Raw genomic sequence first — 10,029 nt, forward strand, 5'->3', positions numbered from 1 at the left:
TGGTTGTAGCGCTATCCTATTGAATGCAGAGGGATTTTGAAAGGTTTATCCCGCCCCTCGGATTGAGGCATGTCAATGGAGAGTTCCCAGACCTAACATCTTGATGTAGGTCTGGCATGCCAGGCTAGCGAAACGGGTCTATACAGAAAAACGTTTAACTTTTTCATCTGTAAAAAAAGCCCATTATCTGTTGTCAAAAGTGAAGCGATGTATGAAACACAGCTCACGCAAAAGCCACTTTCACAAATCAAGCAACTGTTGGTCAATGCACAGAATTCCGGAACAGCCGATGGGAAGTCTGCGTAGGGAAATCGTTCGTCCGATCGCGAACATAAGCCAAACATCGGTAAATGTGACCGCACCTTAATCATAAAATAACGTTATAAATAATGACAATTATGTACTGATGTTCCTGCCAATTCCTAGGCGAACTGAACTTCTTCCCTTCTACATTTTGCGCCATTTACTAAATATTGAAAATTAGTATGTAGGCTACTAGCGTACTTTTATGCAAAATGGTTTACCCAAGCGGTTCATTTACAAAACATTTAATTTCTTAATACTTGTCCAAGTAACTTTTCCTCTGCGGTCGCCCTACAACTTGGAAGCAGAATTACCATTACCGCTGTCGTAAATAATTTAGCCTATTGTCGCACGCACGCTCGTTGTTTATCCAGACCAGCACCGGCTTTGGAATGAACGATGTCCACAGACAAGGTAGAGTATGTTGCATGATTTCATGAAAGTATGATGTATTGCGACATCAGAAACGAAGAAAAACTAAATAATGACTATCTGGCTTGACGTAAAGCAAGTCAAATTTGTAGTTCTCTTATGTCTCACTACAGAAACGCGACCCAGTCTGGCAATCTTGATAGCGTGGTTATAGCAGATATAGGACCGCAAAGCGAATCCAGAAGTGCCTTTCACCCTGTTACGACTTAATGAACCACTGAAACGATTTTGGAAACATTATTTTAAGGTAAAAATTTTTTACTTAGTGTTGCTTTAAATCTAGCCTTTTTGTCAGCTTGATTATTAGCATTATGTCGAAATTTGCACAGCACCGTCCCATGGATCTAAAACCAATAATTTATTCATATAACCTATTAATAACAAATGGCAAACGGGATCTATAGCCTAGTTATGAACAAACTCCATGAAATCAGCCCCAGTGCTGGAGGAAGTTTCTATCAATTCTCAAACAGATTGTAGAATAGGCCATTCAAGGATGACACAGGTTTTTAATAGCAAAAAAGTTTTTAATTTCTTAATAACTCTTTATCATTGAATCATGTTTTATTAGATTGTGCAGGTTTTAACCCTGTGCAAAACCTTTTTTACTCGGTTAACTCTTGAAGATTTTTTTTAAACAAAGTTAAACATCTCCGGTTGGTTACTAAATTCGGTTCCCTGAGATGAGGGAATAAGACATTGCATCGGAATCTAACACTTTATGGGAAACCGAAGCAATTTCGAAGTGACTGAAATCAAAACCTAATAGTATAGTTTTAGAGTTTTTAGCAAAAATAAATAGTAAAAACATGGTATAGTTTTACCATATATTTTTCTTGCCATGAAAATAGCCACAGAAGCTGACATGGCATTAAAAAACAAACAAACAAACAATGACATCAGCAGAGAACATCATGTAGGCCTACAGATGTTCATGGGTGGTGGTGACCGCACACAGAGCCTCCATATCTCTAAGCTCCAGAAGAACGTTAAAAATACACCATAAACACGGCTGACCCATACTGGCACAGCACAGGCCAGAAACACAAACCGATTTTGTTGTTCTTAAAGGGCATTTCGATTCAAAGCTTGTGTCAGACAGATGAATTTGACAGGTCCATCACCATGGGGGTTTCGTATCTGTGGAGGAAGAGACTTCAAGAGGACTCTGACTGTCTCGAAGGTGAGCTGGCACACATTTTCTCCTGAACAAAACATTTTGAAACTGTAAAGCATAAGATGGTCTATAGGACTTCTTCTCATACTGTGTTTTGACAGGTTCATGAAGGATGCAGGGCAGGTGACGCTGGACTGCAGGCAAGGGACGTTATTTTGGAGATGAATGGTCAGGATACTGGAGCAATGTTGAATGTGAAGGCTCAGAATAAAATCAAGATAAATGAACATCAGCTTTGGCTTCTCATTGAAAGGTGGTAAAATCACAAAATAATTCGACTTTGTTTTGGCAGCATTACATGATTCCATAAATGCTACAGGTTACAAGCTTACCATCCGTCAAGACAATTTTAGGGAGCAATCTTTTGTACAGTGCATTATTTTCATGACAAGAACATCACTCAAAAAAATATATATATTTCAGACTGTTTTTAAAATTTACCAATTTCAATTGTAAAGTAAAATTCCATCAAATTGAATTGTATAAATCTTACATATTCATATTATTGATTAAGATTTTTTTTAGATGTGTAAAAAAACCCCAGAGCTTAATAAAACATTTAGTATAAATCTTAATATAGGCCTAATATAATACTTTACTTTATTTGTGTTCGAGGACTGGAAATACTATAATATTTCTCATTATCTTACAGACCTGCACAAACCGCTGTCCTGCAGCACTGTGGTCACCCTGATCCAAGACTCCCTGTTCATTCGGTTAGTTATTCACACAGTTAACTGGCCAGCTCTTTGTGAACATAAAGTTAATGTTAAATGTTACTACAGTGAAGGCCCGTTTAGCTTGTTTGATTAAAGCTGGATTGTGACAAGAATCCAGTTTTCTGTTGTGCAACTTCCTGCTGTTCTTCTTACCCTGCAGGCGTCAGTCAGGCCAAAGCAAACCCATGAGTGCAAGAGCTGAGTGCACTAGACCCATGCTGTGTATAAACAACATCACATGTTTCTCATTGTTCATGTGTTCAGCAGTTCTCAAAGCTTCAAAGCCCCACAGGAGAGACACTGCAGTCGTAACCAGCTGAAACAACAGGAGCAGGCTGGAGCATGCAAATACTAATATTACACTGGAATAATGTTTGCCTTCAATTCAAGTTTGTACATTTAGTTTAATACCATTACATGGACAAAATTTCATGTTGAAGGCTTTTGAAAGCTTTGCTGCCATCTTGTGTTCCAGAAACAAATCAAGTCAAAATTAAGACGTCATATCTCATATCGTATTAGTTATTTTAGAATAATTGATATACTATTATAGTTTTTGTTAATATTTTGTATTCAATTTTATTTTTATATGATTTATTTTATTTTCATTTTAAGTTTTAGTCATTTTGTGTGTTTGTGTCATTTGTATTATTGTTTTTTAAATACCTCTAGTTTTGTATATATATATATACAGATATATATATGTGAGAGAGAAAGAGGGAGATTTTTATTAAGTTTTAATTTAAGTAGTTATTTTACTTAAACTTAAACTAGATGAAATAAAATAAGTATATATATACTTTGAAATATATTAGTGTAGGTTTTTTTTCAATTGATGTTTATTTTATTTCAAGTAATGAGAATTTTTATGGTTTTTGTTAACAATAATATTTCCGTTTATTAATTTCAGAAGGTTTCCACCACAGAACACAACTCTGCATCTGATTGGATTCCAACATTTAAATCACAGACCACCAAGAGAAAGTAATACCATCATATACAGTCATGAAACTCTAGAGGGCGAAGGCTGATTTGATTTCAGGTCCTTCACATGCATTCTGCAGGCAATCACATCATTACCCCATGACACAAGCTGATTGGCTCTGCTGATCCTGCAGCCAATGAGATCGCTTGCTCAAAATTTAAATTGTCTGGTTCAGTGTTCAGCTAGTCCTGGGCTGCGTTCCAGTCCAAGATTGTCATGCCCTTCACTCGCTAACTTCCCTCCGTCTCGTTCACTCGGATGTCGTCATTGTTTACGTTGCATGAGTGCCCACTACTGGCGGAACCTTTCCAATAGGCTGAATTGGAACATGCTAAGCCCTTGATCACTTAGAATCCACTGTGAGGTTGATTTATTTTCTTTTTTTTCTTACGAAATTCCTTAATGCAGCATTCTATATGTATATAGGTCTGTTTGAGTTGTTTACATTAAAAAAAAATAATGATAATAATATAGGCTATCATAAAGTTGTTTGTGATGGGGTAAATTAAACGCAATATGCGTTGACGTCACAATTGTGTTGCATTGTGGTATATGGAGCTGCCTGAAGTGTAGACTCGCTCCTTCGGTCAAAATCGAGGGAGCGAGGGTCTGTCCATAAAAACTTCCCTCGTCCACTTCACGAAGTGGAACGCACTTCAAAATGGTGGCAGGGATTCCCCCGAGGGGAAGTGCTTAGGGAAGTTTGCAAGTGCGTGTCTAAAAGTGGACTGGAACGCAGCCCTGCTATCAGAGTTCCTCTGAAACCCTCCACCTCCCCCAGCTCCACTTGCCTCTTGCAGCAGTCTTACATGCTCACACAGCAGTGTCTGTAAGCAGACATGCATACTTGCTCTACAGCAGCAGCAGTGTAGCAGATCTTGTAAATTAATACATTAACACTGCCATATTCAATAACATGCTATAACTATTCAGAGAGTTGTCGTGAGTGATACATCTCATTTATAGAACATAAAAGAACATTAGGATGTCTTGTTGAACTCATGCTCTCTGACTTTTGTCTCAGGGTGAGCTTTAATTATCCAGTATGGAGCTACGGTCCCATTGACCCTGAAGAGCTCAGGAGGATCAGGACGCCAGTTCAACCTCAGCGACCCAGACAGTCCAACACTTTCAGAATACTACAGGAAGGACTAGAACGTGATTATTTCAGTTCACTCTTATCACATGATTCATTCTTGCATTAAAAACTCTCAAATTAAACATTAAGTGTGCCTCATGTAATATAAATGCGCATGATTTGTGCAGGAACATCACAGCCATCTGGAGCGATCCAGCTCAATCAAAGGTTCCGCACTTGTGAGAGATGTGGCTACGTCACTGTGTGAGAACCCTAAAACATATTATTATGCTTTTTTGTATTTTCTACTTTTTTTAGTGTGTAATGTTGCTGTTTGCGCATGAAAAGGGTCTGCAAAAGCACAAAGTCACACCAAAGGGAGTTATTCTCTGATTCTGAACTCCTCGATTGTAGTCTTCAGTTTTCTTGAATGTACGTCACAATATCCCTCATTTAAATAATTGCTGCACAAAACATACGCAAAAAAAGGAGTGAGGCCTGGTTGAGTTGCGTTATTAATGTGTTGAAACTCGCGGTTATGGTAAGGCCTGTAACATTTCCGAAACAAAATCGAAACGGCTGACCAATAACAACACACTGGTCCAGCCGACCAATCAGAGCACACTGCGCTTTTCAGGAGGGGCTTCATAGAGACCGGAACTAAACAGAGCGTTACTGACAGACTGGGAAGAGAGGTGCTGCAACAATTTAAAATATTTAAAAAATGTTTTTTGAACAAGCATGAAAATTCTATTCTATTCTAGTAAACCTCCAAATCAAAATCAAGACTCTGAAAAAGGGCATAATATGGCCTCTTTAAAGGTGGGGTATGTGATTTGCAAAACGGCCGGCAGATTTTGAAAATACACAACTCAAAAGGTCCTACCTTCTTTCCTCCAACGCTGGCCCTGACTCGCTCGAGGGGGTTGGGGGAGGGGGGTATGGTACGACTGTTTGATTGACGCACTTACTGTCTAATGATTCTAGGTGGTCTTGGAAATGATTGGCTGGAGTTTTTCGAGTCCTGCCCGTTCCACAGATGATTAATTTGCTCAATTTTCATTTTAGTGCTTCTAACTCAGTGGCTGTAAGTGGGTTAGGAATAGGATTTCAAGTGATTTTGAAAAAATGGTCAAAAAAGAAAATCACATACCCCACCTTTAAATTAAGCTTATATTTTTTCCATCCTGCGGAGTGAATATTATATTGTCTCACCAAGAAAGAAAAGTGATAGTGTTTTGACATTGTCTAATTTTAAGTGTGTTTTAATATCCAAATACTTGTTGTGGTCAATGCATGTCTGAAATGCATCAAGATCATGTATGTTTAGCTCGTTTGATGGTGTCTCCTGATGCAGAACTCAGAGAAGGAAGGACACTACATGCACGTGTGAGACTGTGATCTCAGTCTCATGGAGCGAGGACACTTCTGTATGGATGACGAGCTGTACTGGGAAATATTTTCGGCAGAGATGCCAGACAGCCGATGGCCTCCACTTAAAACACTGGTGACGAGCACTTGGATTCAATGCCATATTCAGCACCTTTCAAAAACGACAACGCACCATTAAAGCAGCACTAAGTAGGAATTCCGTTTTTGTCAAACAGCGACCCCTAGAGTCGCTGTGGAGTTCTTGTACTGTCATGAATAGCACTCACGCAGAGATGGCTCACACTCACGGCCGGATCCCTCCCCCTGTACACGTTCAGTAGGATGGACGCTGTAAGAGTGGAATATAAGCAGTGTTGGGGAAGTTACTTTTAAAAAGTAGTGTTTTCTCGTTACTTCTTAAAAAAGTAATCCGTTACTTTACTTAGTTACCCCCTTTGGAAAGTAACTTTTTATGTTACTCGTTACTTTTACGTTACTTTTATGTTGCTTGACTTTGGGCAGAACCCAATATCTGTTCCTAAATGTGTAGGCCTACATAAAATTCTACTATGAACTCTACTTATTGAAAAACTAGAAAAAAAAGAAAGATTTTGAGATAGAAAAATAAAATATGTTTATTTAAATAACATTTGAAAAACCTGTATAAACTGAACACCAAAGCACAATATTAACTATTGAGCGGTGGTGACGCGTTCATGAAAAATGTCACAAAGAACCGGCAAAAGAAATGATTATGAATATCGAATATCAAATATAGCAAGGAGACATTTCAATTGTTTATTAATAAACAAGTGTTTTCTTTGTCAGTCAGTGTCGGCTGCAAAGATAAAGTTGACGATGCTGACTCGCGATCTTCACAGTAGTGAACGCGCCAGAGAGAAATGCACATTTCATATGGATTACATGCAGAGAGTCTGTTTTCTCTCGTTTTGAATAGTTTTGTTTTAAAGTACACATTTCAAGCTTTCTATATATTTCTCAGATCTTTGAGGCAAGTAGCTTGCGCTAAGTTTCGGTTAATTTATGAGACGAGCTCAGTCCACGCGCTGGCACGGAGCTCCTGAGAAGTCCTGATTATATTGCCTGCTATATATACTGCTTATTTATTAAAGACAATTGGTTGATGAAACATTGATTAAAATTAAGATACAATTAATACAAAACGAAATTCACTTTAAAGAAAGGCTTTCTAAAAAAACAAACTTAATGAAGTGGTCAAAATCATGTCTGCCCACTCTATTTGTCCCCCGATTGCGCATGCTCTTACTCATGCTTTTCACTTTTCATATAATCAACATTGATGAAATTAAAAAATAAATTATTTTATCTAAACAGAAATATGAAACTAAATCGTTTTCTTTAATGACTAGGCTACAACACGCAGGTCTATACAGAGAAATTTAATATCGGAGCGGGATTTGAGCGAACGCCGTCTTACTAAGCATGTGGGGGTAGAGGTACGATTTTCGAGCAATCATTGAATATTATTTTGCTTGATATGCCAATCCTTAATATTTGGTGTTTTAAATGCATGTTTGAGGTCTCTGTGAAAGATTTAAAGCAGTCTTTTAGTGCCGCTTTCAGAGCGGTCAAGTCGGAAGAACTGTTACGTCCATAACATTGTTTCTTTCCTCATAAATGCGAACACGAAAAATTCAATACAATTAATATTTTATGTTCTGTGGAGAGCCAACCCTTCTTCATCCGGTGGGAGTATTACTTTTGGTTTGCGCAGTGTAATTCACAGAATTGATTGCTCTGCTACCAGCCTCTGTCACGTTCCATGTGGAGCTTGTGACTATTGCAAGCGCGCAGCAGAGGAGACAGTGTGTTGCTGTCAAATCTGTCCATGGGAAAAGTAACGTTGTGCGGAATTGAAAAAGGAACTACGTTTCGTTACCAAATTTTCAGTAGTAACGCGTTACACTACTTTTTACCCGAAAAAGTAGTTACGTTACTGTAACGCGTTACTTTGTAACGCGTTACACACAACACTGAATATAAGGTAATTTTATCAGATCTGTTTTTTGCCGTAAAGCAATTCGTTACCTCGCGAGACCTGATATCACACGATACTTCCTAACACTAAAGCCAGCGGCCCGCCGGCCCAAAGTTACAAGGGTGGTTTTGCGGCTCACAGGCACCAGGGGGGTGCGAGACGACCACCATTCAACACGAAATCAGTAATATAAACATTACAATGACTCCAAGCTGTTCGGTTAAGGTAAAAAAAAAGTTACTTAGTTCACATCTAAAAAGCATCATAAAAATGTCCTGAAATCATCAAGTCCCCCCTGTGGTGAAAATTAAGCTTTTGTTTGTATGTCTGTGTGGTGTTTTAATATGCTTTAAGAAAAAACATGTGCAAATAATTCATAAGTCAACACCACTGCTGAGTATTTTCTCCTTAAAACTGCAGTGAACCAAAGACAGTCTCAAAAACGCGGTTTAAAGTCGCAAGTGATTCTGACGTCACAAACTACCTTGTAACCAATCAGATCAACGTGTGATCGTCAACGATTGGATCTCTGAGCTGGTGTGATTGAGTGGAGGCGAGGCTTATTTGCATATTCATAAATCCACGTATACTAAATGAGACATGGGTGTAGAGTTACATTCAAGCTATTTACATTTTTTAAATTAACGTTTAAATATTTAATTTTGGTGATCAAAGATGAGTTTTAAGGGATAAAATTATTGATTACAGGGGGACTTTAAACCATACAGTAGCTTTGTGTTTTTCATTGTATGAGTTTTCTTTTGGGTTCCACATTGTTAAAAAAGTTATATAAAAAAATCCATGATGACGATTCAGATTTTTGGTTGAATTATTCCTTTATTGCATTGGTTCTTAGTCCTCTCTAGAGGGCAGTATTTTCTCATGATTCACTATTGCATTAGTAATTCAATACATGTCTGTGACTGAATGATAAAATTATGCTTTCAATTAGTCTCTGGCATCTTTGTGGAAGAGAAGACATAATTGGAACGCATCCCACGGCCATAACATAGAAAAAAAAAAAGTGTGGCATTTCATAGATGCTTTTCATATATTATGAATGTATTTTTGCTGCTGTAGCAAACCATATCCTGCAGTCTGACCTCATTTTATTATGTAAAAGAATTCAATGATAAAGAGTTAGACGGCCGTGCCCTGTTGACTTCCACTCCCCATGCAGAACTATGAAGGCCTTGAACAACGGGTTTCAGGAACAATACAAGCACTTATCCTCACGAAGCAACTGGTGTTTGTCCTCGTCATGTTTATTAAAGAATGACAATGAAGGTTCATCAGTAATGTATGATGGTAACTGTGTTAATACCGGGTGTTTTGTAGTACAACAACAGATTAATATACAATTATAAATTATGAAACAAGTAAAGTCACATATTATAGTGCTCTATACAGTGCAGATTGCTTCAAAAGCAGTTTCACAGTAATAAACAGGAAAATACATGTTGTTAAATTCGTCACAACTTCAATTTCAGCTGTAAAGCAGCTGTACGGTAATGATATAACTCCCACCAACAATTCTTTGTTTTGGTTGAATCTATCTCTATATTAGGTCATTATAAAACTTCATTTGAAGTAATCAGGGTGGAAGTGTTTGTTTTAGTATCTTAAATGGCTTATCTCTGTTGTTTTTCTCTATATATCAGAGTGCAGACTGTGTTCTTTGCAGAAAAGTATTTCTTTTAAGTTTTAAATCTCTTTTGCAATAAGAACAGAATAGATCCTGTTCATTTGTGTTCCTTTTTTCATGAACAATGAGAAGGTCACTGCCAGTATGACAATTTAGTATAGGCCTAATTGTTGCTTTGTGACACTGTGCAGTTCTCAGATCTCTAAATTTAGACAGTTTAATTATACATCTCTATTAAAGTGTCATAATTGAAAGAAGCCTCAATTATTTTAAACTACAAAATACACAAGTAGCTGGGT

This window comes from Rhinichthys klamathensis, unplaced genomic scaffold (assembly GCF_029890125.1).
Source record: "Rhinichthys klamathensis goyatoka isolate OS25496 unplaced genomic scaffold, OSU_Roscu_1.1 h1tg000027l_1, whole genome shotgun sequence".
Lineage (NCBI taxonomy): Eukaryota > Metazoa > Chordata > Actinopteri > Cypriniformes > Leuciscidae > Rhinichthys > Rhinichthys klamathensis.